A 26,782-nucleotide genomic window follows, 5' to 3' on the forward strand; every position below is an offset into this window, starting at 1 on the left:
TCAGTAAACAGCTTGGGGAAATTACTTGACATTTTTCTTGCATATTTAAAGAACTGTGTTTTTAGGTTGAATAGGTTAGGTTCAACTGTGTTGAATAGGTTGCTTTTCTGGTTAGAAAAATTTGTTGTGCAACTTTCCAAAATGTACGGCTGTTTTGTTATTGCAGGCATACAGAAAGCAAGACAGCCTATGACTAAGCAAAAATAAATCAGCCCAATTTCCTTCTATCAATCCATTTTCTTTAGGCTGAAAACTCCTTTTGCTTAAAGGAAGCAATAGGGCTTGCCTGCTTCTCTCAGCAACAAAGAAATTTTATCTCAAAAAGGGTCATTTATTCCAGTGCATTTTTATTGGCCACTGCAGTGTCCCACTTTTACATCATGAAGATATGATGCTGTATAGCAGCCTCTTAGGAATGACATGTGTGGCTAAATGCTATCAAGAGGTCTGACAAAAGCCAGAAAAGATGAAGATGCTGAGAAAAAGGAAGACAAAAAGAGAGGGAAGCACCAGAGAGAAGTTAACAGAGGGGGTTGAGGGTGGGGAGAGATACAAGCAAACATGGTGAAGGGGATCAAAGAATCTGGAGACTTGAAGGTAGCAGACACAACTTGGGTTTGTTTTTACTTTTTTTTAAAGTAAAATATGGTTTCCTGCAGTAGGGGAGAAAGGACTATGGTCCCAGGTAGGTCTCAAGCTAAAGTCTGGAGATCCTTTCCTGGCATCATTTGGTCTCCAGGAAAGCTCCCATGAGAGTCAGAACTGCTACTTGGCTCCCTGTCTTCTCCCTCTCTGTCTCTGTGCCTGGTTTCCCTTGGCCAGTTCATGGTAGTAGCCTGCCTGGGGATCTTCATCCTCCATTTTTTTCAGCTTTATAACTGAAACAGCCTGTCCTGAAACCCATAGTTATTCCTGAGAAGTAGGTCACATTTTACCAATATAATAAAAACAGTAATTTGTGAAACAAACCCATATGTATTCTTATTAACACTTTTAATTAGAAAAGAGAACTTCGTTTGCTGAGAGGATCCACATGTGTAGTAATGTTTGAATTAAACATTGAGTATGTTTTCAGGAAGGATATTCATTTTGATCACTGAAACATAAGTGCACCAGTGAATTATTTCCATGTGTTCTTAGGAAATGTTTGCTTTAAGTGCAAAACACTTGTGAACTGTACATGTCCAAGCAATTAGAATGTTTATTCATAGAACAGTTACACACAAGTAACAAGATAGGGAGGAGACTAATGGAGAAGGTTTTATCAAAATGGCTACTCTATTGCTTGAAAGAAAGGAAATTGTAACAAGGGCTGCAAAGAGGAAAATTACATGTTGTCACCGTTTGTTTTACACAGGGGGAAAGATGAGTTTTTCCACGCTCAGTGTAGCAGAAAATTCAAAGAAGAGAGCCACATAGAAACACTTTTAATTCCAAGTAAAATAAAGCTCCATTCTAAGCATCAAGGAAAAATCCAAAATGCTGAACCACCTTCATGATCCTTTACTTCTTTGACCACCTGAGCAATTTTGCCTCCGTCAGCTATGGAACATGCCTGCTTTTGTACAGTTCCTGGGATAGAGAACCACAGTTCTCTACAGCATGAAGAAAGAGTCCATTCAAAGACCAAAAACATACCCCAAACCATAATGGGGGTTAAAGAATTTAGTCAAGAATTTTACAGGATGTAGTGGTGCTCCTGCAGCCCTGTCTCTGGAAGGTTACTGTTAGAAGAGCAGAATATTCACACTTTCATATTAGATGTCATGTCTTCAAGAAAAGCTGTGTCATCACTACACTTGTAGTGTCTGCCTTTACACGAGGAGCCAAGTAGGTCTTTTCTAAAGAGTCATAAATTACATGGTTTAATTGAAATCTCTCTGATAATTAGTTCTGTGAACTCAGTGCCTCTGAATTAACTGATGAAAATCTAACAGGAAAAAAACAGGTTTAAACCAGTTTAATATTAAAGGCTGAACAAAAAGGCTGAATATACCCCTTTTGACTGTATCCTGGGAAAATGCAGACAGTCTGGGTTTAAGAGAAACTTTATACTGCTCCATAGACAAAGTTTGTTTTTCAAGGAGGAGGACAATAACCAGAACTTACTGGGACAGTTTGTTCAGTGTTGCTTTTGTTTGCATCGTGCCTTGCTTAAGGGCACTTGCTCTTACAAGCATTAAATTGAGAAACAATTTCTTTTGAGTTTCCATATTAATACATTGTGAATCACTTTCACTTAACAAATGACACAACTTAGAATTGCATGAAATTGCTACCAAAAAGAAGTTAGAAACCTTGTCTGGTGTTAACTCATTTAGAATCTCTTAAATCATTCAGAAGAATCTCTGAAATCTCAGGTGCTCTGCTCAGCATCATGTCCAGAGACTGTTTTGACTGAGAAGAGGAAAGAGACTCCTTGGACTCTCTGATCTCACACAGCATGAAGGGGAAGACTTCACGCTTCTTTTGCTTCAGGTGTACTGCCTCCAGCATTCACTATGTATCAAAATCACCTACATGCTTATAAAAATAAGACTTTTTATCCATAATCTTCACAATATGCAGCCATGGCCTTGGGAAATTTTTGTAGAGACGTGATGCAGTAAACAAGCTTGTGCAATAATGTTTTTAAACTTTTTTTTTTAATCACTGTCCTTCTACAAGTGTTCCTAGTGCTTGCAAGTTTATCTCATTTATCATCAGCAAAATCCTATGTCCTCTTCATTTTTGGTTGTGGCTGTTTTGTGAGTGTGGTCTACAGGTAGGACAGTATAGCTAAGGATGCTTTTAGTATATTTCAGTGCTGAAGGCACCGACCAGGTACCTGCAGTCCTTCCAACTCCCAAATCTTTCTCCTCACATCCTCTATTTTCTCTAGGAAAAAAGGATGTAGAAAAAAGAAGAATATCTTCTTCTATAATATTTTGTTATGTTAATGGCATACGGGAAAGAAAAGGATTGAAAGGACTGAATTAATATGTGACCCCTTACCTGCTGTCATTCAAGTACATTTGCTATAAAGCCTTTACTATAGCACCTTCTTGCTCTCATTGATAACAGCAATTTGGCAATTGACTTCAGCAGGAGAGAAGAATGACTTTAGTGAATTAATTAGTGAACTTAGTGAATAATGAACTAATCTAGGTCCACACCACAGTTTAAGTTCAGTAGCAAAGAACTGAAAGTCATACATCACTTCATTATTTCCAGGTTGAACACTGGACCAGTGTTTTTGCTTAAGACCAACTTAAGCAATAATGATCTGAAATCAAATACATACATTATTCTCAGTCCTTCTTTCGTACTTATCAGTGTTTTGTTACTGATTTTAGAGTTTCATCAGTATACAGTATAGTATGTAAGACAAAAGTTGTCATGCTCTGTTTTTCCTTATATTATTAAAATAAATTAATGATAATTCTTGACATTTGTTAAGGTTTGTCACTTCCAGTGATCTAAACATATTAAGCTATCTTCTTGGGAGAAAACAATAAGGTCACATAAGCAAGACTGGCATTTATTTCAGACTCCTACTCTAAAATCTGCAGTTAACAAGGTCAAAAAGCTTTGGGTGAATTATAGGACAGGAATTCTTAAGATGATTTGCAGCGGAGATTTATTATGAAGCCAAAACTGTATTGTCAGGAGGAAGCAGATATGTAGTGAATATGAGCAAAAAACAGTCCATCTACTTTACATGCTGTCAAGTGTTAAAGGCAGGAATGATTCACAACTGTATAAATGTGCAGTTCTGAAACTGTAGGAATTATTTCCCCTTGTGTCAACCTTTGAGAAGAAATAGCTTTGCATATGGCTAACATGTGGAAATAACTAGTTTTTTCCCTTCTCTAAGACAGGAAAGTAATACCCTATGTTGAACTGAACTTACTTTGCCATGAATAACTGGGATATAAGTATAAATTTGCTGGAAATGGATCAGGCCATGAATTTTAAACTTGCCCACAAAGAGTTCCCTTGCTGAGATTTCCTCTGCAGTCTTCCCAGCAATGGAGGTTCCACAGGCCTTTTGTTTTTTCTTTCACTATAGAGGTGTAGGAGGTATTCCATGTAGCTACACATCACCCTTGAAAAGCTGTTGCAATATACATCAGGAGTCAAGAAGGAAACACAGGCTTGGGTGAAAAGCACATCCCAAAGTCCCTCAAAAAAAACACTGAGAATGCTACAAGGAAGCTCCTCTTAGCTGTAGATGTTTTCAGATCTTTGGCTTCATGCAGTGTTTTTTTTTACAGAGAACTATGGTGCCAGCTCTAAGCATGTTCTCCACTCATCTGTATTGCTATACTATTGCTAATTAATCTAGTAATTCTCCTGAAATACTTGGCAGCCTACAGCCAAGCAAATTCTCTGAAAGTCCTTCTTCACTGTTTCACCAAAGCCCTGAAGTGAGAATCCAGGGAAGGAGGATCCTGGCTTCCTGACCCTGCCAGGGCAGGCATAGAGAGACTGAGCAATGGTTGAGGCACCCTGTTTGAAAACCAGTCTGTGTCTTAATTAGTGAATACTTCCCACAGCCATGGATGATGCTTAAATATTGTTGCTCTGTTTTACAGGGTCTGGGGTGGAAGGGGTCGAATTCTGCTGTGCTTTAAAAAAATGCATTTGATCAGTTGAGCTGAGCTGATCACCGTTCTAGTTTACCTTCTACAGAATTCTTATGTTTATTGTTTTAGCCAATGCTTTACCATTTTGTTCTATTTCTTACCTATGTTTTTTCTCAGAACACGTGTTGAGATATATTCTGGAAACCTGCTAACAGTTGGCTCGTTATCAATTCTTATGTCAGAGGGAAATTTATCTTCTTACAGGAAAGTCTCTGACTGCTGGTAAGTAGGTATCCAGTCTCTCCTAGCTCTTGAACAGCATGTGATGCATCATGAAAGGAAACATACAGCATCTGAACAAGTGACAAGAGCAAGTGAGGTAGAAATCTAGGTGTGTCAAAACTTGCTGAATTTGCTTCTTCCAAAGCTCCACTCAGTTGAATCTTCATGTTTAAGGGGTGGGGAGAAGGAAGGGGGATTTTTTACAGCTCCTCATAATCAGAAAGTAAATTTTAAAAACAGTAAAATTAGTAATAGGGAGGAAAACTTTTATACTCTGAATAAAACTGGACTCAACAGTCTCTGGATTGATTGCATGTTTTAAAAATATATTCTTAGCAAGCAAAATCATGTATACAGGTGCTTCTCTTAGGGGTATCTGGTGAATCTGGGATAAGATAATAAGAATAAGGAGGTAGTACTCTCAAGATGACAATACTGCTCTATATATCATGTGAGAAAGTACTATGTTTCTTGTCACTGCTTAAATCAATCAGTCCAGAAAAAAAAAAAAAATAATTTCTTTGCACTCCTTTTATTATTTAGCAGAAAAATAAACTTTTTTTTCCTCTGAATGGATCTCACTTGATGATAACCAGAAGAGCCACATCTTGAAGGAACATATCACACAAATAAAGTGGACTTTGGGGCTTTTATATTGCCAAGTGAAAATAAAGGCATTTTCAAATTGGTGCGTGTTTGGGAATGCTAATGAGTGATATTGGACATACAACTAAAGAGAAGCCTTAGAATGCAAGTGAGTAGTGATCTTCCCCAGGTTGTGACTGCCAAACAATAGTTAGCAATTTTATTTTCATCACAAAAATCCTGTTTTTGTGTGTTGCTTTTTTCTTTTCTCCTTTCTCTTTTCCTTTTTCTTTTCCTATTTTCTCTTTCTTTCTCTTCCTTCCTTTTTACTTTTTCCTTGTTTCTTCTTTTTCTTTACTGATAGCTAAATATTAAAGAACCCTACTAGCACAAAAATTCCTGTTTATGCTCATCCCTTGCACTAAAATATCTCTTAATGGATTTTTTTAAGAGGAAGTAGCAAAAGTTCAGAAGCTTTCTACAGTTTCTTTTAGATGGAATTAGGGCAAGGAATGGGGAAAAAACTTCAATTTGGAAAGAAGTACTTCCTTTCTGGACAATTGATTTCTTAATTTCTTTGCCCAGACTCAACAAAATATAAGCCAAGATTGCTTACACATATAAGTATTAGGTCTGTATTACAGACAGTTCTCAAAATATCAGGCGGTCAGGCTAGAAGAGCAAATAATATTCTGAATATTTACACACACAAACACAAACCTATACACACATTCCTGTACTACTGAAGTTTCCCCCCTTCCATAAGGTCCAGTCTGGTTTATTCTTGTTTTTATCTCACCACCTTTATTTAAGACCTGATGAGAGCTCAGCCCTGTTAGTTACTCTTTGAGCCTTACTAAGGTGATGCCTGAGGTTGTCCCTTCAGGACTGTATTCCTCACATATGTTTGCCTCCCTCAAAAAGATGTTACCTGTCTGCAGGAGAAATAACACACTAAGCCTAAAAGCTTAGATACAGAGAGGTGACATGCTATAACAGATTGGAGATTCATGATGTATTTATATCCTCAATGAATATGAAAAAAATAGGGGCCAAATATGATGTGCTAGTTAGTAATGACAAATAAAGGTTTCACCATTGAAAAAAATAATAGTGAAATTTAAAGATATTAAAAAAAATAGAGAAGTAATTAAGAGAATGGAGTTTTTATATTTCATCTATTAAAGGAAATTATATTGAATAAATACTGGGAAATATATTAATGAAACAAGAAGACAGGCACTACAGACAGAACTGTTGAGAGCACAATCAAGTTATAATTTCTTGGTCCAGAGACCATCAAAGGAAAAATCAGTATGATCCAAGGTTAGAAGTGATGTAAAACTCCTAAGTGGCCATAACTGTCTAAAGAGAAAGGAATGACAGAGTAGCTCAATTGCACTCAACATAAATTAAATGCATTTGTCATTGAGTTCTAATGGCAAGATATGGTGACTTTTATGTCATCTGAAGAAGCAACTTCTACATACTGACTATAGGAGTGAATAATATCCTTTATATTAAAGATTCTTTCAAAAGACAATGTCACCTTGCATTTTTCTTAAATGGAAAATATGAGACCCATCAGTTCTTCTAAATACAGTATCCATGTTTTGCTATCATAAAGTTCTATCAACAAAGTAGTTCTTTAAATACATTATGCAACCACTTTTCAAATTTAGTTCTTTAAATACCGATAAATACATAATTTATGTGGCTGCATAAATTTTACAGATCATTAAAGTTTTACACAGCCGGCATTGCACTCCTGAAATCCAAATCTTACACATTTTAAGAATGGTCATGTAAAAACTAAAGTGATCAGTCTGTTAAAAATGGTGATGCTGATGTATCTAACTTTATTGAAGTTGCCTTATGATGTCAGAACTGTTTGTATCTTTAAAACCCAAAAAACAAGGTTCTGCTGTCATCATCCCATTACATTTTAGAAGAAATCTGGGAGTCTTAAATATTCTGCTTATCTAACTCCTGATGGAGAACTGGACTTCTGCATTGCCAGATAGCCAGTTATCTTCAAGCAACATAGTATTTGAAATATATAATAGATTGTGGTTATTAATAACTGCATCTGCTAAAGCAGCAGCCCACAGAATACACCATATTTTATTAGAAGACTGTGTCTTCTGGAAAGGTACTTTCTTGGTTGGGAGTTTGTGTTGAGCTATGAGAGTTTACAGGTAGTGCACACACCAACATCCATATCTAATGCTTTCTACCTAATTACATGGGTTTTGTAGCATGATTCTCCTGGTTACTTAAGAAAAGAGAGAATGAACAGAAGAAATGGCTGGGCAGAAAAGTGTTGGTCTTGAATAACTAAATGCCATAGGGGTTCACTGGAATTACTGTTTTAAAATCTAGTTATCGTGAGCTTCATGGTCCAATAATGTTAATACTAAAGTATGGCTATTTCTGAGCCACTATTCTTTTAAAAAAGTAGAATTCTCAATTTCAAATCATCAGATGGGTTGTATTTGCTTTGACCATTAAAGATGACTAATGCTAAAGCAAAGAGCCTGAATAATTTAAATCATGAGACCTGAAATGATATTTAGGAACAGTGGAAAGTTCAGGTTTCACCCCTTTCAAAGGTCATATGGGAATAAATAAATTAAAAAAAAAAACTGACAAGGCCCTGAACTTTTATTAAAGCAATAAGATCTTGCCTTTGTGTGGTGTCTTTTGTCCTAGCACTGTACAAATATAAACAACATTAAACATTGTGGAGTCTCCATTTTGCAGGTAGAAGAAAGTGAGAAATACAAAAAATATGATCTAAACTCTGAGCAGTGCCACTCTAGATCAATTTTAGAAAGCATTGTTTAATTTATGGTATTACATAATAATAATAATTTCCAATAAATTTACAAAAGCTACAAATAATCTAATACTAATGGGGCCAGATTTGTAGCTCCTGAAGATGGACCTCTTCAAAATCAGCTATCTTGCTCAGAATCACACGTAGGCAGCAGAAGTGACACTAAAAGGCTCTAGTTGAATTTTTATCTCAGGATTTATACATATAGCAATGATTCAGCAACCAGTGGAATCAGTAATGAGCCCCTAGATTTAAAGAGAATATCAACCTACAGCTTGAGTTTAGTTTCTTTAGGGGAAAAATCAGTCTTATTGTGGCCTATTATGAATGGTCAGCCTCTTTAAAGCCAGGTCAATTGAGACTTACCTAGACAGTGTGGAATTCCACTGAGCCATATTTTGACTTGCATTCTGTAAAATGTCAGTTCTTTCATTATGCTCTTTAACTTGTATGCAGAACTCCCTTACAAACATCTTTTAAATCTAGTTCAGAGTTGCATTTTCTGTTGCTAGAAAAAGTCAGTATATCTGTACTATTTGACAGAATATTGTGTATGGACAGTGCAGCTACCCCAGAGCATGTATGTCCATCAGTATTAACATGAGAAACACTCAGTTCATCGAATCGGTGGTCTGTCTGTCCCACTATTCTGTAGGCACTGGGAAGTTATTCAGTAAGAGCATGCAATTCTGGTTATTTTTCTTGGTTCTCTCCCAGCATCCACAGTCATTGGATGGCTGTTGCTAGAGGATATATCCATTATTATCCCCTTGTAGTATATCTCTTTATAAATTTATAGAATTTATAGAATCCCTTTACAAACCTGATGATGCTATATGCTGCTTCTGCTTTTCTACTGGTTTCATTGAATATCATCTATCTCTTGTATTGCAAGGCTTGTTGAATAATACTCTGTGTTCATCTCAGCCTAGGACCTTTTCATCCTCATGTTTTCATCATAACCCCCCGAGGTTATGAGAACTCAGAAGTTGGAGCCTTTTTTGTCTCTTTATCTAGGCACCTGCTGTGTCTCTTTTAATCAGTTTGGTTGCTGTTCTCTAAAACTTCTGTAGCTTCTTACCAGCTCAATAAACCTCCATTGCCAGGCTAAAGTCATCAGCTCAGCCTCTGCTGGGTTGGACATCTCTGTCCTGGGTTTTTTTGTGTGGTGTACTCCTGCCACAGAAGTGTGATTTTACATCCACTGACTGTGGCATTAAAACTGCCCTACATTCCCATCCATCGTGATCAAAATAGGTACAGTAGCTCGTAGTTACAGGATGCAAAAAAGTTTCTTCCTTTTAACTGAAAGAATGGAACTGCAATGGGGAGCTGTTTCACTATGCTTTTAAAATACATTTGGATTTTAATGTGCATTCACAAAATTGCTGTTCAGCCATGCACTGATCCCACACAGATCAGCCTGTGCATTGTGATTGCCTGGATTAAATCAAGTTTTCAAGTAAAACTTCCAAATAAAATTTAAAATCTCAAGCTGTCATTCATATTTGAAAGTAACAAGGTTTGAAAGTAACAAACATGGCTCTAAAAATGAAAAAATTTCTGTGTCCTACAAGTAGGAAGAGTCAGATTGTTCTGTTAAATTATTATTGACTCTTTTGACTAAATAGTCTGGTGCAACTGTGTAAGTGTTGTGTATAACAGCTTTTACAGCCCTTTTAACCAAGTGGTATGGATACTACCTCAGTATTCAAGGTCACAAGTTTTTCCCCTCCTCCACCACCAACTCCTGTGTGACTATGAGCATGTTACTCAGGTCACAGATTTTCCTAGCAAAATTCTATAAGAATAAAGCCCTTATATAACTTTTTAAACTTATTCTTTTCCCTAAGTCTACAGTCTGTGCCTATAATGAAAATATAGCATTACTATGCATATCACCCCAAAGTTTCGAAGACTCGGGGTAGCTTCATGTCACTCATTTTTAGAGGTAAAAAAATTAGACACCTGAGTGATGTGAAACAACTTTCTGTGCAACCAGAATTGCAGGGTGCCTTCAGCAAGTGAGATGTCTGGTTTATTTTGGAATATATTTATGCTGTCAGACAACCTAAGTTCCCTGTTTGTTGCCTGCTTATCTACATCAGGAAGGGGTCTCCTGGCCTCCTGGGGTCTCCGTGGAGTCAATACAAGAAACAAAAGCCTGAGTGTGGCACTGGTTACCAGCCTTATTCCTCAAAGGCAATGGGGGTGACGTTGTGCTAAATGTGTCACCTTCCCTCTCCATAGGTCTGCAAACCACCCTAAGCCTTGTCCTCTCAAGTACTGTTCTTCCTTTAACCTTGTGGCAGGACTCGGAGCATGCAACGAAAACCTCTCCCTTTCAGTCTATAAATACTCTGCTCTGTGAGCCACTTCTGTTCACACACTTCAAAGCGAAAGACACAAATATATATAGCTACAGACATATGCTTTGGGATTGCAGTCAGGGTACCAGAAGAGAGGCCTGGGCCAAGTTGTCTGCAGTGTGGGAGCAATCAGCTGACTCCAGAGGAGATTGCTCAGAGGCACAAGGGCACAAACCTCCCCTCACTTCTGCCAGACAGCCAGTTTACAGCAGATGATTCCCTCAATACCTCCATGCCCCCCTTGGGCATGCCTATGTGCTTTATATAGGAGATTAAGGAGCACTTAAAATGACAAGGAGACCAAAGCACCAGTGGTTTATGCATTACTAAAGCACTGGCTTTAATGTTGTGCATCCATTTACCTAAGTTCTTTTCCCCAAAGCTGTTGTTCACTAGAGTGTAATATTTTGATCTCTCCGTACTGATACTGCTTCTTGGAGAAGCTTGAAAATATCGTAAGGCTAAATGAGATCTTTGTTTACCTTAAAATAGACTCAAGCAGTTCTAAGACAAATGTAATTTAAATATAAGCAGAAAAAAGTCTCTGGAAAAAAACACTTGGATCTCTTCCAAAGCCACAGCAAAGTTTGCCATTTCTCCATTAGTTCAATATTCAAGTGCTAGACCGAAAATTACTCTTGCTCTTCCTCACAAGGACTACTTAAAAATGGAAATGACTCTAAATTGCCAGGCAATCATTTCTCTCAGGGGGTCTGGTACTTTATAATCCTACTTACTTCTCTCTTTTCTCCTGTTTACACCATCTTTCAAATGCTGAATTAGCTTACGGCTGTTTATCTTATATCGTGGAATTTCTGTCGTCTATCTGCCAGACAAAAATATTCAAAAGTAGATGAATACAGAAACCAAAAGAGCTGCCTGTCATAGCTGGCAAACCCGAAGGCTAGAACATTTATTACCAGGTCAGTTAATTGTCCTTAAATGGGAGTCCTATCACAAGATAAGAACAATACAGATTGTTCATAATCACGATAAATAGTAGATTGTTTCCCAGCTCACAGGCAATAATTTACCCTTAACACATGCTCTGAATGAAGCAAAGTCCTACTGAAATAGCAAACTTTTAACAACCACTTAAGTCATGGAGAAAATAGCCCCTCTTTCCAGCACTGGAAAAGACTTTCTACAGGTGGAGAGAGGCTGTAGAACATGATACATTGAGAACTTTCCACTTGAAACCCTTAAGAACTATCCTCCATGGGCAAGCAGGTAAACTCATTCATCTCTGTACCATCAATAGTCTCACTTCCATTTTGGTCAACTAATCTATCATCTACCCATAAATTTATACACAACAAATGTGAGCCAACTCCTGCTGAAATTCGCTGTATCTCCAGAACCTGATAAACAGTGCAAAACTTCAGTAGACCCTTAAATCTTATAACTGACATGAAAATATGTCTAACAGTACTAAAACTTTGGAGAGGAGAAAGGGCAATTTCATAGTTTTGTAGTTACTAGAAAACTTCAAGAGAGGCAATTACATTTGCTATGTGGGAAGGAGGATTGAATCATCCTTTCCAATGATACTGTAAAATTCAGTCTCTGAAAGAACCCTCTAATATTTGTTAAGTTTTAGAAGGCAGACATTTATTGCAGCACTGGATGCAGGAAAGATAGTTCTCAAAGTAGTTCTCAGAGTCATGCAGGCATGACTTACATTGTACTACTGGATACATATATATATATAACTAATTGTAATATTTATCCAATTTCTTGGAACTAATTGTAATATTTGCATTCTTAGCTGGAGGGGTCTTCAGTGGTGTTCTGAGAAGCGATCCTGTGATGTCCTTCTGTTAATCCTTTCTCCACCACATTGGGTGGCAAATCTGGCTGGTTTTAGTCAGTTTCCATTTTCAAGGCCCTTAGTTCCTTGAGTTTGATATCCAGTTACATGCAAAAGGCCTGGACACAGCCTTTTACTGTAATGTGATAAGCCCAAATCAACTTCCTATTCTTTAATGTCAGAAAAGTCTCCAGGAGTTACACAAGCAGGGCTGGGCTACTCTTATCTCAATCTACAGGATGCTGGCTGATAGTTTTGTGGTTAGTAATTTACCCAAGAATGTGGATTTCATACAGCACATTGTTTCACAAAATCGAATTTAATTTCAGTATACGTTATGTAAAGTAGATTCACAATTACAACAAAAATATATGTTTAATTCTATAGCCATCACCAACACCCCATATGGAAATTGATGAAGTACAGCATCACTTAGCCATTCATTCTGTACTGAACCATGATTTATTTTGCCACGCATTCTGTAAGACTTGAAACCCATAAACTGGAATGAGCAGAGCCTTGCAGAAGCATGTCTTTCAAAGTACTGCATCCTTTAAAGTTTTTCTGTTTCACCTTGATTCACTGAAGTCCAGAGAGTTCCTGTGAGTTGATACTGAGGCAGATAAACCAAGAAGAGCAAAAGAGCAAATTTAACTTGGAGCTGTAAGATATAAATCAATGCTTCAAAGCTTTTTGGAGGCACTAATCTGTAAGAGAGGTGCTATATCCAAGAATGCTTTAGTTTTCCGTAGCCTAAGAAAAAAAAGTGGGTGTCATGTCCCATGAACTGATCTGGACAACAGCCAAAAGAGATTCTGTCTCAGACATGGGTTTCTTTTGAAGTAAAAGAGGATAACCCTTTGAGGTTACCTGAGGGTTACCATTTGAGGATAACCAAATGGTGAGAGCCCCCTTGAACCATGCTGATAAACCCAGAGCAGGTTAGAGTAAAAAGGTCTCACTGTTCGTTTCTCTACAAACAAAATAGCAATTTTATTGCTCTAACACATAAAGGTTGTTTTGGAGCAATTTTTAGGTAAAACAAATATAAATATAAATACATATATATAAATATATATATATATGAAGGAGTAAAAGTACAAAAGCAGATACTTCTATTATTGTAAATTCTCAGGCTGTGCAATCACACGGGCTGATAATTCAGACCACAAAAAAAAAAAAAAAGCAATACATGGATGTTAATGCTGAATAACCTGGGAAAAACTTGTGGTTACTTAATCATTTTAGGAAAGAAAAAGAGAAAGAGAAAGCTGGAGAGTAGGAGAAGAAAAGTTAAACAGAGATGGATAACAGAAAATGAATGGTCCTGGATCCAGTGTTGAGCCAGCCACTGGGGGAGGGTCGGTGTCAATGAAAGTCCCAAAGCCCACCAATGCAAGAGTGGTTGAGAGCAGACCTCCACCCACTTCACTCCCCAATACTTACATCTATTGTATGCAGGCCCTAGGCCATATGCAGACCCTTATCACTGTCTCCTTCATCTCCAGCAATCACATCTGAAATGGTAGTGAGGATTTGTTGGGAGTTTGCAAAGGTAGCTTGGTGACAGCTCCCTACAGACCAGTTTTATCGGAGTGCTGAGAGGGTCCCATGGAGGGGTTACAGTGGGTCTCCATCTGGTACCTTACAAGGAGGGAGAGGGTTTTTTTGCTTTGGTTTTTGTTTATTTGCTTTGGGTTAGTATTTTCTCAGGGAGAAAAAAAAAAAAGTTGTAAATTCATATCCACAGCCAGACATGGCATGGCAATATTTTACATTCTTTGCAGTGACAGAGTGATACTTATTTTGTTTTGTTTTCATAAATGTATGCTGATTTAAAAACTGTAACATGAAAATATTAATAAGGATTATGTGTAGGGTAAAAAGGAGTGACAAGAAGTAAAGCTCACTGTGTACAAAGTGCTGAGTCTTAGGATTACCAAGGTCTATATTTATTTTCTGCTGTCACAGGTGAATGTTTTATACTGGTCTCTCCTGAGGGTTTAGCAGGGCTGGCCTCATTCTTTACTAAGAAAGTATGGTTAGATAAACACCAGGTAAAGTGTGTCTGTTTGCAATTCACATTAAAACAAAAATGAGCCATACATAAAAGTTTTGTTTAGCTTTGAATTTTTTATAAAATTTGTTCAAATATTCTGACCTGAGCATTACCATTAACAGCTGAATTCACAGAGCATGAATTCAAATCAGGCTTTGATATCATAACTAAATTAAAATTGACTTGGTAATGGGAATATCTTGTATTTCTTCCTTAGTTGGAAATATCACGGTGAACTAAGTGGCTTGAGTTTGAGAAGTCAAGGAAATCAAATAATCTATATGGCAGGCAAGATCATAATGAAGAACTATGTGGACATAAGAATAGAACTAACAATTAAGAAAATGTCTAACACACCACAAACTCTTCTTTCCTATGCAGTTGTGCCATTGCTAGGCAACTGAAAATGGATGAATAATAGATTTCAGATGTATATCTTAGACTAGGCTACATCCAGAGGTTCATGAAAGAGATTTGTGAAAAACAATCATGTTTCTGATCAGCGTCCAATATGTCTTTTCTGCCAATAAAGACAAGAAAATAGATTATTTCCAATGGGAGCCACTTTTGCTGATAAACACCACAGTGTATATTTACTCTTTAACAAAGAGAGCCTTCTGTTTAGCAACAGAGCATTCTCTCCAATTTTCATGCTGTAATTCTTCAGTTGCCTTATCATCACATTGTACAAGCTATACATCCCATAGTAAAAGAAATTTCCTTCAGTGGGCACTGTATGTAGCTGCAGTCATAGTTCTTTTTACTTGAGTAAGTAACCTAATGACTTCTCTGTCATTTGAAATCTAGTTATTCAACTCCTGCTGCATTTTGTGCATGCTTCAGCAAACATTTAAATTCTCATTTCTAGCTATGTTACAACAATAAGAAAAGAGAGGCTGCTACAGGAACATTAGAAGTGTCCAACAATTCACACTTTCCCTATAGCCTGCTGCTCTTTACAAAAGGGGAAAAAAATGGAAAAAAAATCCAGTCCCTTGATAATTAGTACCCTTTGTCAAAGCTTCAGTTGCAGTTTGATAAAAAAACTATTCCTAAATGTCAAGAACATTGATAAATATGGATGACATTTAGAAAGCAGAGGAGGCAGTTTCTACAAAAGCAGGAGAGGCAAAAAGATATGTAATATGCATTTACAGAGAGAAATAGTGTTTTCCACCATGTATTCTCCTCATATATTGAATATTTTGTACTCCTGATTCTGTTTTTCACCATGATTGTGACTCCTGTCTTATTATCAAATGCCTCATTTGCATTTTGGGTTTCTTCAGTGTTTGTGCTTTGTGTTTCTTCTGTGTTTCTTCAGTGGAAAACAATGCATTGGAATGGACCAGGGCTTTCCACTTGTAGTCAGCATATGACTGAGAACACAGAATCAAGAGAACCCTCCAAATATTTTAATTCTACAGACTCGTTTAAATTAAGCAGAAGATGACACCCTGAAAGAATGAAATGGCACACACTTATAAATTGGTAACTGTGATGCAGATCAATCACAGCCCTCATTGATTACTCTTTAAACAAGTCTGCCTCAGAAGCAGATTCAAAGGATGGATTTGCTGAATGTTAAAAAACAGAAGGGGAAGATCTCTCACTTGGCAACAACTTTGAAAACTCTCTTGCTGGAAATATTGAAAGACAAGTCTTTTTTTTTTTAGCAGGTTGATGCAGAAAGCTAGGTTGTCCATATTAGATGAGACAGTACCTTCTACTACAGTCTTTGTTGAAACAACAGTGAAAAAAAGCTATGGCAGTATGGAAGATTATCATGTAATAAACAACTAAGTGAAAAGTAATGTGCAGTGAGAAAGAAATAAGTGAATTAATTTTTTAATTCAGTTAGAAAAATGTCACTGTGTCTGCAATGAGAGTATGAGAGAGGGGAGATGCAATGAAGTCAATCATCTTCATTCCCTCATTAACCCTGCCAGAGCTAAGAGCATCGAGATTGTAAATATAGTTGAACAGGAAGTCCTCATCTTACACAACCAGCAATGACAGGGTCCAGGAACCACCACCACTGAGTAACTATGCCTGCTCTGACTCATTTTTAAAGAGATATCAGGAAAACAGCCAGACCCCATCCATATTATTCACTGCTTAGTGAGTGCCTGCCACAGTAGGCATCCCTTACTCTCTGAGGTACCTCACTCACTGTCAGCTGCTCAGCCAAGGCTACTTCTGTCAAACTTCAGCAGCTATTCACAAAAACTGCCCTCCCATATTACAAAAATATAATAGAAAATTTTATTTCTGGGCCAATTTTATAATGTCCCAGACTACGTTTGACCTATATGTGTGTGAAGTATGTCTTTCCTATTTAGTTGTAATATACAAGAATACCTCTCAAATGATTGTGTTAACAGATCTTGACTCCTATTAAAAAGAGAGAGCTTTCAGAAGATAGTAGTATTGTGTATCAAATTTATCTCAGAAATCAAAACACAATTCTATTTTCATATATGATGCAGCTACCATGAGTGTACTTAATAATCTGAAAGCTTTTGGACAGCTCATGAAAATTGCCATCCTTCAACTGTCTCTAGGGCCTCCATCAGTTTGATGCATTATCCCAGGTATGTCTCCAGCACTGACTGCTTGGGCTCCACATTACTTTGCACTGCTGGAATACAACTGTATCAATTCTACAGTAACCAGGACTGAGACCTGCACAAAAAATGATGTGAGTTGTTAAGTGAGCACCTGTGTCCCATCCCTAAACCCGTGAGCAGCTCAGTGCACTTAGTGCCAATATGGACTTTACAGAGATGCTCCTTTCATGAGCTTTTTAAGGCACAGATGCTCTTGGGATTAATGCAGTCTTCCCCACTGGTGCACACTGAAAGTAAAGAAGAGCTGCTGTCATAACACTTCAGGACTTTTCTCTGGACCAATAGGGATATGGTCTAGCCTCAGATAGAAATATGATGCCCTATCAGCAAATATCCTTTTGAGAAATAAAAGATATATCTAGATGTATGTACATTTCTCAGATAAATGAAAGATGCAGGGAGAAAAAGCATATGGACAGTATTGAGTTTGTGGAAAGACACAAATCTTCAGGCCCTCTCACATGTATCCAGTTCTGGCCCTGTGCCTCTGAGAAATCACAGCTCTTGTGCTAGTGATCAGCTGGCATACAGAGGTTGCACATACAGTGGCATTTTGGTACAGTGTGTGCTGTTTCATCACAAAACAAGAACAGAAGCCAGCAGTTTCCCCAATGCTCCTAATTGCTCTTCCATCCTGTTTCTGGTGAAGTCAGGGAAAGCTTTGCCACGCATTTTGGGAGACCAGAATTAGACCTTTTGTGACCAAAAGTTCTGAAGTTAAATAGTACATCTAAATAATCAGGTCATTTTGTTTTCAGGTTCATTCACAGTATGGCTAAATTAAATGGCCTGCAGCAAATACTGTTGGGTTATCTATTAAAATAATCAGTGACATATCTGCCCTCATACACAGCTGCACCAATTTTCCAGAAGCCATGAGATTTGGTATGTACTGTATTTTAAATCATAACCTTGCTTATAAAAATTTGCTCTACCCTTGTGTAGTCTGTTGTGCTGGTTGTGGAATTTTGTTTTTTATTGTTAATTTCTCAAGTGAACTTTCCTCCTTTCATTGCAGTGTTTGATGTGCACAGCACAGCAGTACCTTAAGCTGGAGTGGTAGTTACACAGAGAGAAACATGGTGTTGTCATCTCCTCTCCTTCTGGGAGTGCTTTGCAAAAATTGCTTTTTATGAAAAAAAATCGTGTTTTCTTAAGGGCGCTGGAATTCAAGTAGCAAAACACTAGACAGAAAGTTATTTAAAACGCAATCCCTTTGTTTAAGTATCCACATCCCTTAAAAAGAAAAATTTATAAAAGTAATGCATGTTTAAAATTAATAAAATATAACTTTTCAAATGCAGTAAATACTTTCTTATAAAGCCATGTATTTGAGAATAAAAGACTTCTGGTATTTTTTTGTAGCATTATCATATTTTTCTAAGGCAAATATAAGACTATTTTTGTCTTCAGGAATAGGATTTCAGCATGAACCTTGAATCCTAGCCCCCAGCCATCAGCTTCTTCCTAGATTAGCTGAGTGTATTTGGTCTATTTAACCATTAGCTTTTATTGAAGAATAGATGAATATCAGTCTCTGAAGAATAGTGAATTAGCTACTGGCTTGTAGCAAAGCATTTTCTCTTTTCACCCTACAATAGGTCTACCACAATCACAGCTTTTCATAATACAACTAGCAAGTGGAGTGGCAGGTCTGGAGAAGAAAATGGAAATCTTTTGGAAGAAAAAAAGAGTCTAATGTGAGAGGGATCTTGCTTTCATTTTAGTAACCTTAGAATAAGGTGAACTTCCCAGAATAGACTTTTAGGATAAAAGAATTTGACTGCTTCTTAGATGGTCCAAAAATATTCTAGTCAGTATTAAACAAGATATGTTTAATAGCATTTAGAAAAGTAGCACATCTTAAAAAAAAAAAAAAACAAACCAAAACAAAACTCAAAATCATTGAAATGAGAAATGTGAAATATGATCACATGAACCCTGAAACAAAGACATGAAAAGCTATACCAATAATATTTATGATAAATGAAATTACAAATTTCTGTTGATGCATCTATTTTTATCAGACTTATTTTCCTTTATTCTGTCCAATTGAAATTACATTTTTTTAAGATGAGTCAGAATTACTGGGTTTTTCCCTTGTATTTGAGAAGATCTGTGTTTACTTTGAAAGAAAAATATTAAGTTCATATTCTATTCTATTTTAGCTCTCAGCTAAAACTCTCAGAGATCTTGGATTTCTTTCTTTCAGATTTGAAAGGATATTCTAGCTAAGCCATCATAAATAAATCTGTGTTTTCTTCCACAGGGAATTGACAGAAAGGAGGAAAGGAGCTACAGATGCTGATACCTCAGTTCCTGATAACCATACTACTAAAACCTTAGAGGCAGACAACAGATGTTGCAGAGGTGGAAAAAAACAGCTCTCTGGGCGTTAAAGATTCCTTCCTCACCTTTTACACAACATGGACCTTCAAATTTAGTCACTTTGTATTTTAGTAGCAGTGGGCTAAAGAGAAAAACAGAGAAAACCAATTAAGACAAAAAAGCATAGGATTGGTAGCTTGAATTTGAAGCAGAGAAACACAAAATAACCTCAGAAGGATACTGGAGTACATTTTCTCATACTCAAGACAAGTGACCACATCCCAGTGGTAGAAAAAGAGACTTAGAGAAAAGATGCAGGAAGGGAAAAAGACTGATGTCCTGGGCTTGTTTCTCCAGCAACTTGCCTTCATGGGTGACAAACTATATTTTTTCACAACAAAAGTTACCCCTGTACTAACCTTTTAAAACCAACATGCAGATCTAAAAGTCAGAGGAGAGGGATGGTTCAGGTGACCTGTAATGTGCCCAGGGGTGTTGGTTGGGCTCTCATATAATATGAGAACTCCTTGTGGAATATGAAATGCCAGTTTCTTAGCACATTCACACCACTTGCCAAACAACACCTTTACTGGCCACTCCATCCTTTCCTTCTTGATAAAAACTCTGAAAGTAGAAATCCCTCAAAGAAACAAAGAAGACAGATTTACTGATCCATGCTGGGAAGGATGTATTCTCTCTCTGGAGGTGAAGGGCAGAGCTCCTGTGGCATCTTAAAGACTTGTCCATTTTCTGTACTCAATCTAAGATCAAAGGCCTAAGTTAATCCACTTGCCCTTTGCGACCTGTGCATCTAAGAGCCCAATCTAAGACCCCAGTTGACTTTTGGAAATATCTCAGTTTCTGTTTCTAGGTAGAGGCTCAGGAAACCAGAGGCAGTTAATATGGTATCACAGGTCAGTTCCTAATATCAGGACATATTCTACTCAGTGACCTTCTGTTCAAATAGGCAGAGTCTCTCGTTATATTAGAAATAAAAACTCAGGCCCACAGATACTCAATTAGCCCAGACTTCTCTGTAATCTTACCCTTTCCTTTATTGCTGTTGATATAACAACCAAAAAAAACCTGGCCAAACCCACTTCTTGTTTACTGCAGGAAAGTGACAGAAAAGTAAGGAAAAGTGGCTTCTCTTCTTTTTGGCAGTTTAAGAAAATATGGTTCAGTTAGTGTTTGTAAGTTAGGGTTTGCAGCTTCTTGCTTAGCTTTAGCTAAATCCATAGTTGAGGAAATAAAATGTGTATCTTGCACAGTAAATAGTGGACTGTGATTAGGCAAGGCCTGCATGTGACAGAGGAGGAAAACCACAACATAATAGTATTTCAAGTGGCAGAACAGAGAAGTTTCAGTGTCCACTTTTCTTGAAGACACTTTTTTACATGTCACATAGAGTTAAACTACATATGGAGCAACAGAACAGAATGGCAGTGAGAGAGATGAAGGCAAAAAGGAGTGGCTAAGTCCTGAGATGCTTTTTTTATCTAGCATACACTCAAGCCCTGTTCAGAAGCTGTGCCAGCTCACCCAGTTAAACTGATAGTGTAGAAATTGCTGCTTCATCATCCACTGAGTCCAGCTCAGACATTCATGAGATCCACAAAAGCTTTCTAAGGTCTGAAGATAATCAAGATACTAAGTTACTCGAGATACTAGGTAGCATATTACTGCATCAGCCTATGCCTTTCTCTGAACTAATATATATGAGTGACCTGCTTTCCAGGTGAAGAAAGTTTAGGCTTCACTTATCTGTATTGCCAGAGTAAAAGGTAGTAATTAAAAATATGAGTAAAAACCATAATATTAGTGCCCAGTGAATGAATATTACTATGCAGAAACGAGGAACTCAAAAAGAGTTCAGTGCCTTCCAGAATTTACTCGAGTTGCTTTGTGACTAATTAAAACCAGACAGTGAATGAAGCAGACCTTTGGACACCAACTCTGTGATTTTCCATGTTTCTGAATGATGAAATGGTCCACTTATTTCATCCTCATAGACAGCCACAGAGTTAGTAAGCAATGACATCTGAACACATACAAAATAGAAAATTTCCTGTCATAGAATCATAGAGTCATAGAATGGTTTGGGTTGGAAGGGACCTTAAAGATCATCGAGTTCCAACCCCTCTGCCATGGGCAAGGACACCTCCCACTATACCAGGTTGCTCAAAGCCCCATCCAACCTGGCCTTGGACTATGACATTGAAAACTAAGAATATACAGCAGTAGTTGTCAATAATAAATAACATTTTAAAACATTTTTAAACTCTGGAAGTTCATCCCAGTACACATATACCTGTTTTAGCCTGGAAAACAATGCAAAGACACAGAAATATATACCTCAAATGGCAACAGAGCTGCAGAGGCTGCTAGCCTCAGAAAAATAAAACAGGACATTATCTCATTCCTTCCCTTGTTTGGTGGCAGCCATGGGACCCAGCAGCGAAGTAGTGACAGAAACATTCCTAGTGACATCTGTCTCCTTGGCAAGTTCCTTTTCCAGCTCTGGAGTTGCCTCCAGGCTTGTCACACGATTGGTTTGTTGACTGGCTGCCTACGGTTCCAGATTACTTGGTAAAAATCTTTATAAAACATCAGAAGCACATGGATTTTTTTTGAATTTTTTTTATCATAATCCCGTTGTCCAATATTGCCACCATTTTTGAGGTTGACTGTATGTTGGAAAACTTTGGACATGATATGTCTCAGATTTGTGATGAAGCATGGACAGATTTTTAGAAGTACATTTTATCTATGTGTACCAGTTCCCATCCATTAATTGCTCTGAAGCCCAGATTTTTGTCTGAGAGCTCTGCTGCACAAAATACAGGCCACACAACATAATGGAAAAGCTTAAAGGGACTAGATTGCAGAGCAGCTAGAACAATCAAATGGCTGTGAAAGAACTAGCTGCTATATTCATCTTGGCACTTCAGAAGGCACTGGGTTAATCAAAAAGGTAAGCACTATGGTTATTACCATAAGTGACATTTATTGTTATCTCTGTTGTGTTCTTTGAACACAATTTGTGACTTTCCCAACTGTTTATATAAAAAACATATATTTGCTCATGCAGTAGCCACAGGCCAGTTTTCTCATCTTTTGCTTGAATTTTCATCCTTCTTTACAAACTTTGATGAGTTTCAGTCATCCCAAGGACTCAGGGAGTAAGACAGTGGCCGCCTTGCATCACTTTCTGGTTTTATGCCTGAGATTCCCTTCCAGCAACTGCAAACAACTGCTTCAGCTTCCTTGGTGTTTTCTAAGTGATTCAGTGATTCAGAATCCTTGATCCTAGCCTTAGGACCACAAAGATTAAACCTCTCTATCTTAGAAGGAGCAAGGTAGGGATATTGGCCAGTTAACAGTGCCTCCCTCGCAAAGGAGCTTAATCTTTTTCTTTTTTTTTCATTTTCCCCTTACTCTTCTCCCTAAAAATCTTCATTTACTTATCCCTATGGCTCCAGGCAAAGTACCATAACTCTGATAAACTCAATGTTTGGCATAATGTAATGAAGGCCCTGAAGCCATTGATTTGGAGGAAGATCAAATGGTTCATACTGTACTTTTTGTTGAACCTTGGACAGGTGCTGCTTTAATGCATATGTTTGAATAAAGTATTACTTTTAAATGCACATTATTTTCCCTATAAATTGATCTAGCTTCCATTTAGTGTATCTGCAAACTGCAAAGCCCATATGCTGTTGAAAGATGCATGGAATTCTGTAGTCTTCTTGTCTATATAATTAGTTTACTTTTGCAGCCCAACATATAAGAAGTCAAAACTTGAAAATCAGCAGTCAGAGGAAGTTAGTGAAAGGTATATGTGTCTGCTAAGGTAAGAATATTGACCTGCTGAAAAATTACTTGGAAGCAGAAACATCCTGAGTCATTAGGATACTTCTCACAATGGGAATATATATCCAAAACCCCCTGCTCTTCTCAAGGAGTTGGCCTACAGCATCATATCTCAGGCTTGTGTGTCCCCTGGGAGCTGAAATCACTGTGGTGGCACCTACCAAAGCAAAGAATGGGAAACCCTATCTAGGCAAGTCTGTTCCCAGTCTGTCTTGTAAGTTAAAGGCTGCAGGAAATATTGTTCCCCACTTAATTCACAGCACATACATCCAAAAGCAGAATCTAACAGAGAGCTGTATTTGGGACTGTGCTCTAAAAAATTAACTGATCCATGCATATAATTTATTAGTTTTGATTAAAGTCACATATCCACAAACTTTTTTTAGCAGTTATAGTTCAAAGCTGAGATTTACAATAGTTAATTCTCTTATATCCATTTCCTATTCATCCCCCAATTCTGTGCACAGCAGCATCATTAATTAGTCTGCCCACTAAGATTGCTAACAAAGTCACTGCTTGATAAGAGAGCCTTCTTAGTGTAAGCTGTGAAATGTGAAACATAATTTCAAATAGGATCAGACAGTCTTTGACCCTCACTACTTCCAGGTCACTGTCAGTCATTGTTCTTTGCAGGTGTTTTTATTCTTCTGACCACAAAAGTTTCAGTAATCTGAGAGATTCAGAAAAGTTTAGGCAATGTACAAGACCCCAGGTCACCTAGAGCTGGAAAACAGTTCTGTGAGCTCTCTATATTAAATGCAAATTCTCTTTCACTTTACACGGTTCGGACAGATTTGTTCTGGTCTTTAGAATTTAAACCAAATTCTACATTATAAGAGATAAATTGTATTTGCATTCAATGAAATACTTAAGAGACACTAAAAAGGTAATAATTTTTTATTTTTTTAATTGTAGCATATGAGAATATACATTACTCGTAGAAAATGTAGCGGTCTCTTCAGAAAATCGACAAGGTGCTCAAATGAGGACTTCATCAGAATAAAGGAATAGAAGAAAGAAAATACCACCCATGGAACAAATGTCACTCTCTCTTTGTTAAAATATGGGAGATGAGGATTAAGATTAAGACTAGCTTTAAAATCCTATCTTGAATTGTACCCCTTATTTCCCTGATCCAAGGAAAAAGTCCTCATCAAACTGGCAGTAACCCTGGAGATTTTCTCACTTTCTAGTCCCATTCTTCAGGTATTTCTGGCTTTCCAACATCTAAAAGTAATAGCATGAAGGCTACTCTACTTTACATTCATCTAGTAATATGTAGTAAGAAAAGCTGTAATTTTAACTAAAATTTAACTCTCATAAAAAATCAGGCACACATAGGCAACAACAATCAATCACTTGTAATTGGTCTTATTCTCAGCTAAATGTCATATAGCTCTCAATATAAAACCTAATCAGATTCATAGGAATGTGATCATAGGGGGTTGCCAACAAAGAAACATCCAGGAAAATGCTGAAGAGATTTATTGGAGCAGTTTGGCAAATGGTTATGAACTCAACATTTTGTGGAAAGAATTCCATGAAAATCAGTGGGCGAGAATTGAGCATCATCTGCACAGAAACCTGGGTGTGTTCAGTGCCCCACTTTCCTTGATGCTTGACAGTGATGTCTGAGAGCAAAGCTGCTCAGAATGCTAAGTCTCCAGGAGCTCTTTTGACAATTTGTGAAGATAGCTACCCTTCCGTTTTATTTTAGTTCTGTTTAATTCTTTTCTCCACTGATTGCAGTTTCACTGACTCATGCTAAAGAAATGGAGTGCTTTGCAGTCGAAATATAGAATCTTAAAAAGCTGAAAGTTAGTTTAGCACATTGCAGTAATTTCCAACATTGCATTAAAACTCCAAATCCTGATACCCCATTTGTTAAAAAAGAAATAAAATTATAATACTAAATATAAAATGCACAACAGGGTTCCACTCTCTTGACAAAAGACCAGAAAATACTGGCAAATGATCCCATAATTACAGACTAAAATGTAGTACAGAATTTTATGTAAGAGAACATTAAATTGGGAAAGTCAGTCATTTAAAACTAAAGAAATAGTTATGTTCCAGCATGGCACTGGGGAAAAATGCTCTAATTGACCCTTCTCTGAGCAGGGGGCTGAACTAACTTATCTCCAGAGGTTTCCCAGCTTCAGCCACTGTGAGATTTTGTGATTCCTTCAAATATACACGCTGTGTACAGGCATTATATATTCCAACAAAATTAAAAGGTCTTACATTATTATCATCCACAGAACCCTGATCAGAGGTTGATCTGAAGCTCACAGGAGTTTTTCCAGTAGACTTCATTATGCTTTAGATAAAATCCACAGTTCATGTGGTGGCTGGTATCTCTTCAGAGATGGGAAAAGACCAACTTTTGCTTTAAAAGAATAATGATAATCACAGTGGAACAGAGAAAGACAGCAAGGAGTGCTCTCAATGCAAATGATACCTGATTTATCAACAGACAGAACATTAACCAAACCTAATTAGTTGGCAGTTAACCAATATATGAAATATTTCTTTTTTTTTACTGCTCAGTGAGTGAAGCTCTTGGTGTAAGTCTGTGTTCTTTACATGACAGCATCTGATCGGCCTACATTGAATCAGAGCTTGCTCTGCATTACTTTGATATTAATTTAAACTAACCTCTCTACCTTCAACTGAACTATTCCGAATTTGTGCTGATCAGAGTGTACCAGAACTGTGCCCATAGTCAGGGAGAACTCAGCCAGCCTTTTGTCTCTGCTGTCACAGCTGAGTGTGTAATGAACATGGAAGCTACTCCTGCATAGGGATTTATTCAAGGTTTGCAGTGCTTTAAGCTGCCAAAATAACATTCAATACTGAAAAAGCTTTATGATAATTGACTGAAATGGCATCTGTGAAAATAATGAACTATAACATATTTCTTTTTTGATAGCTGCTTGATTTTTTTACTTTATTATTTTTCTTACATGACACATCTTTCTCTCTTATCATCTAATGCAACATCTGTTCCATCTTTTGAGAGCCAGCTCTTCACCCAGAGAGTGATGTTTCGTGAAATTGGTTTTCCATTAGTTTGTGTTTAAAAAAAAAAAACCCACCTAGTTTAGACAATGACCAGTAAAAAAAGAAAAAAAGAAAGTGAGGAATTATTGCTGCTCAGCCGTAGGAAACTAGGGAGCCATTACCCAGTCCTGGAAAAATACTCTCCATTGCAGAAAGCATAGTATACTTTCTGGATTTAAGTCCAGCAACTTAAATCCATGAACTTTGCCTGATATTCATCTCCTTTTGTTTTCTGTGCTTTCTTGCTTAGCTCAGGGATGGAGTTCTAGTGAGTAAGGCTGCTCAGCTGCCCTCTCATGTCACAGTCAAAAGCAAGAATCCCCAAACCCTGACCGTGGTCTCAGGCAGCTATGCAGAATAGGTCTGGAGTAATGGG

General features: G+C 37.4%; 1 long non-coding RNA gene across 1 annotated transcript in view; it reads left to right on the plus strand.

Annotated features, from left to right (window-relative positions):
• LOC139796766 (uncharacterized) overlaps positions 1-18,022 on the plus strand; it is a 48,847-nt gene extending 30,825 nt beyond the window's left edge. Inside the window, exons 3-4 of the long non-coding RNA XR_011726146.1 lie at positions 4,746-4,850; positions 17,901-18,022. This is a non-coding gene — a long non-coding RNA (uncharacterized lncRNA). The remainder of the gene's footprint in view (positions 1-4,745; positions 4,851-17,900) is intronic.
• Positions 18,023-26,782: the final 8,760 nt, after the last annotated feature.

The sequence above is a fragment of the Heliangelus exortis genome, chromosome 1, assembly GCF_036169615.1.
Source record: "Heliangelus exortis chromosome 1, bHelExo1.hap1, whole genome shotgun sequence".
Lineage (NCBI taxonomy): Eukaryota > Metazoa > Chordata > Aves > Apodiformes > Trochilidae > Heliangelus > Heliangelus exortis.